This window comes from Arachis duranensis, chromosome 1 (genome assembly GCF_000817695.3).
Source record: "Arachis duranensis cultivar V14167 chromosome 1, aradu.V14167.gnm2.J7QH, whole genome shotgun sequence".
Lineage (NCBI taxonomy): Eukaryota > Viridiplantae > Streptophyta > Magnoliopsida > Fabales > Fabaceae > Arachis > Arachis duranensis.
The window spans coordinates 15,239,973-15,244,809 of record NC_029772.3 but is presented as its reverse complement, the minus strand read 5'-3'; the positions used below and the strand labels follow the sequence as shown (position 1 = coordinate 15,244,809).

At 34.6% G+C, this 4,837-nt stretch overlaps 1 non-coding gene across 1 annotated transcript; it reads left to right on the top strand.

Annotated features, from left to right (window-relative positions):
* Positions 1 to 680: 680 nt before the first annotated feature.
* LOC127742746 (small nucleolar RNA R71) lies at positions 681 to 788 on the top strand. Its single transcript, XR_008004140.1, has one exon. It is a non-coding gene; the product is annotated as a small nucleolar RNA R71 (small nucleolar RNA).
* Positions 789 to 4,837: the final 4,049 nt, after the last annotated feature.

The window sequence follows — 4,837 nt, the reverse complement described above, 5'->3', positions numbered from 1 at the left end:
TATTGCTTGGGCAACTGGCCCACTTGTGCCTCTAAATTTATAATGGAGGGCCTTGTTTCATTAGTGAAACTTAGAGTGGCCTTAGATAGATCAGAGACTATTTTTGCTAAGCTAGATGGGTTCTGCTCAGAATTCTCTGTCTGTTGCTGAGATGATGATGTAAAAGGCTTGCTATTGCTAAACCTGTTTCTTCTACCATTATTAAAGCCTTGTTGAGGCTTTTGTTGATCCTTCCATGAGAAATTTGGATGATTTCTCCATGAGAAATTATAGGTGTTTCCATAGGCTTCACCCATGTAATTCACCTCTGCCATTGTAGGGTTCTCAGAATCATAATCTTCTTCTTTTGAAGATGCTTTTTTAGTACTATTGAATGCATTTTGCAATCCATTCAGACTCTGAGAAATCATGTTGACTTGCTGAGTCAACATTTTGTTCTGAGCCAATATGGCATTCAGAGCATCAATTTCAAGAACTCCCTTCTTCTGAGGCGTCCCATTATTCACAGGATTCCTCTCAGAGGTGTATATGAACTGGTTATTTGCAACCATTTCAATGAGTTTCTGAGCTTCTGCAGGCATTTTCTTGAGGTGAATAGATCCACCTGCAGAATGGTCTAATGACATTTTAGACAATTCAGACAGACCATCATAGGATATATCCAGGATGGTCCATTCTGAAAGCATATCAGAAGGACACTTTTTGGTCAGTTGCTTGTATCTTTCCCAAGCTTCATAGAGGGATTCACCATCTTTTTGCCTGAAGGTTTGAACATCCACTCTAAGCTTGCTCAGCTTTTGAGGAGGAAAGAACTTGGCTAAGAAAGCCGTGACCAGCTTATCCCAAGAGTTCAGGCTATCTTTAGGTTGAGAGTCCAACCATATTCTAGCTCTGTCTCTTACAGCAAAAGGGAAAAGCATAAGCCTGTAGACCTCAAGATCAACTCCATTGGTCTTAACAGTATCACAGACCTGCAAGAATTCAGTTAAGAACTGAAAAGGATCTTCTGATGTCCATAAAACTTGCAATTCTATTGCATCAGATAAACTAATTGAGGCTTTAGCTCAAAGTTGTTTGCTCCAATGGCAGGGATTGAGATGCTTCTTCCATGGAAGTTGGAATTTGGTGCAGTGAAGTCTCCAAGCATCTTCCTTACACCTCCACCATTGTTATTGGGTTCGGCCATCTCTACTTCTTTTTCAAAAATTTTAGTAAAGTTCTTTTCAGAGTGTTGTGTTTTAGCTTCTCTTAGCTTCCTCTTCAGAGTCCTTTCAGGTTCCGGATCAGTTTCAACAAGAATGTTCTTATCCTTACTCCTGCTCATGTGAAAAAGAAGAGAATAGAAAAGAAGAAGAATCCTCTATGTCACAGTATAGAGATTCCTTTATGTGAGTAGAAGAAGAAAAGAATAGAAGAAGGATAAGAGAAAAATTCGAACACAGAGAGAAAGAGATGGTTTAAATTTTAAGATGAAGAGAAGTGTTAGTAAATGAATAAATAAATAGAAGGAGATGAGAGAGAGAGAGAATTTTCAAAAATTAACTAAAATAAAAGAAAAATGTTTTTGTTTTTATTTTAAATTGAAGTTAAAATTTGAATTTATAAAAAGGAATAGAATTAAAATTTAAAACAATTAGTTAAATAAAAAGATTTTGAAAAAGAAGGAGGTGATTTTCGAAAATTAGAGAGAGAAAAGTAGTTAGGTGATTTTGAAAGAGATGAGAAATAGTGAAACAAACAAAAAGTCAATTAGTTAGTTGAAAAAGATTTGAAAATAAATTTTGAAAAGATAAGAAGTTAGAAAAGATTTTGAAATTAAAGTTTGAAAAAGATATGATTTAAAAAAGATATGATTGAAAAGATATGATTTTAAAAAGATATGAATAAAAATATATGATTGAAAAGCAAATTTTTGAATGAGATTTGATTTTTAAAATTAAAATTGATTACTTGACTAACAAGAAACTAAAAGATATGATTCTGGAATTTAAAGATTGAACCTTTCTTAACAAGAAAGTAACAAACTTTAAATTTTTGAATCAATCACATTAGTTGTTAGTAATGTTTTCGAAATTTTGAAATGAAATTAAGAAAAAGATTTTGAAAAAATAATTTTTAAAATTTTCAAAAATAATAACAAAAAATGAAAAAGATTTGATTTTTGAAAAAGTTTTGAAAAGATAAGATTTTTAAAATTAAAATCTTGACTTGACTAACAAGAAACAACTTATTTTAAAAAATTTTGACTAAGTCAACCCAAAAATTTTGAAAATTATGAGTAAAATAAGGAAAAGATATTTTTTTTTGATTTTTTGAAATTAATGAGGAAAGAGAAAAACCACAAAATGACTCAACACATAAAATTTTTGGATTAAAACAAATGATGCATGCAAGAACACTTTGAATGTTAAGATGAACACCAAGAACACTTTGAAGATCTTGATGAACATCAATAACTTATTTTTGAAAAATTTTCAAGAAAAGAAAAACATGTAAGACACCAAACTTTGAAATTTTTAATGCATGGATACTAGCAAATTGAAAATGCATATGAAAAACAACAAAAGACACAAAACAAGAAAATATGAAGATCAAACAAGGAGACTTGTCAAGAACAACTTGATGATCATGAAGAATGCAATGCATGAATTTTTCGAAAAAATGCACAAATTTTAAAAAATATGCAATTGACACCAAACTTAAAAATTAACACTAGACTCAAACAAGAAACACAATATATTTTTGATTTTATGATTTTATAATTTTTTTGTATTTTTTGAAAATTATTTTGGAAAAACGAAAAAGAAGAAAATTTTTTGTATTTTTCGAAAATAAGAAATAAAAAGTTTAAAAATAAAATTAAATTACCTAATCTGAGCAATAAGATGAACCGTCAGTTGTCCAAACTCGAACAATCCCCGGCAACGGCGCCAAAAACTTGGTGCACGAAATTGTGATCTCAATNNNNGATTCAAATGGTTATGGAGTTTTAATAATTTAAAAGATAAATAAACATAAAATAAAGATAGAGATACTTATGTAATTCATTGGTGGGAATTTCAGATAAGTGTATGGAGATGCCTCATTCCTTTTGAATCTCTACTTTCCTACCGCCTTCTTCCAATCCTTCATACTCCTTTCTATGGCAAGCTGTATGTTGGGTGTCACCGTTGTCAATGGCTACTTCCCGTCCTCTCAGTGAAAATGGTCCTCTACGGTTTCCTGCATGGCTAATCAGCGATTGGTTCTCGATCGTGCAGGAATAGGATTTACTATCCTTTTGCGTCTGTCACTACGCCCTACAGTCACGAGTTTGAAGCTCGTCATAGTCATCCCTTCCCAGATCCTACTCGGAATACCACAGACAAGGTTTAGACTTTTTGGATCTCAAGAATGCTACCAATGGATTCTAGCCTATACCACGAAGACTCTGATCTCACGGAATGGAAGGCTCTGTTGTCAGGAGAGGCAACCATGCATCGTGGACCAGGAATCCAAGAGATACACACTCTAGCTTTCGCAGGTAGAAGGGAAGTGTTTGTCAGGCACGCGTTCATTAGTGAGAATGGTGATGAGTGTCACGGATCATTACATTCATCAGGTTGAAGTACGAATGAATATCTTAGAATAAGAATAAGCATGAATTGAATAGAAGAACAATAGTATTTTGCATTAATACTCGAGGAATAGCAGAGCTCCACACCTTAATCTATGGTGTGTAGAAACTCCACCGTTGAAAATACATAAGTGAAAATAAGGTAGGCATAACCGTGAGGCCAGCCCCCAATGTCTAAGATAGCATAAAACTGATCAAAGATCCATGCATCCAAGATGTAAATACAATAGTAAAAAGTTCTATTTATACTAAACTAGTTACTAGGGTTACAGAAATAAGTAAATGATGCAGAAATCCACTTCCGGGCCCACTTGGCGTGTGCTTGGGCTGAGCATTGAAGCTTTCACGTGTAGAGGTCTTCCTTGGAGTTAAACGCTAGTTTGTAACTTGTTTCTGGCGTTAAACTCTGCTTTGCAACTTGTTTCTGGCGTTTAACGCCAGAATAGGGCAGAAAGCTGGCGTTAAACGCCAGTTTGCATCATCTAAACTCGGGAAAAGTATAGACTATTATATATTGCTGGAAAGCCCTAGATGTCTACTTTCCAACGGAATTAAGAGTGCTCCATTTAGACTCCTGTAGCTCCAAAAATATTATTTCGAGTGTAGGGAGGTCAGAATCCAACAGCATCAGGAGTCCTTTGTCAGCCTCTGAATAAGATTTTTTCTTAGGTCCCTCAATTTCAGCCAGAAAATGTCTGAAATCACAGAAAAACACACAAACTCATAGTAAAGTCTAGAAATGTGAATTTTGCTTAAAAACTAATAAAAATATACTAAAAACTACTAAATCATACTAAAAACCATGTAAAAACAATGCCAAAAAGCGTATAAATTATCCGCTCATCAGCCAACTCCCAAATTCAAAGGGAGGAGCTCGACCTACTTCTAGAAGTTCGAGAAAGAGCTCGGATTAGAGAGGAAGCACTAAAGCGTTGAATGGCTTTAAGATATAATCAGAAAGTAGTCCAACGATGCTTCACCACTAATGAGCTCATCTTAATCTGAAACGACATCGGAGCAGGTCGATCAGGAGAAGGGAAGCTAGCAGCTAACTGAAAATGACCTTACCGAGTTGTAGAAGTACTGAGGAAAGGTTACTACAAGGTGTCCAACCTCGAGGGGCAAGAGCTGCCAAGGTCATGGCATGCCTGTAACCTAGGAAGGTATTATAGTTAGAAAGTAATAAAGATCTTAGGTCAAGGTGCACTCTTTTTCCCAAAA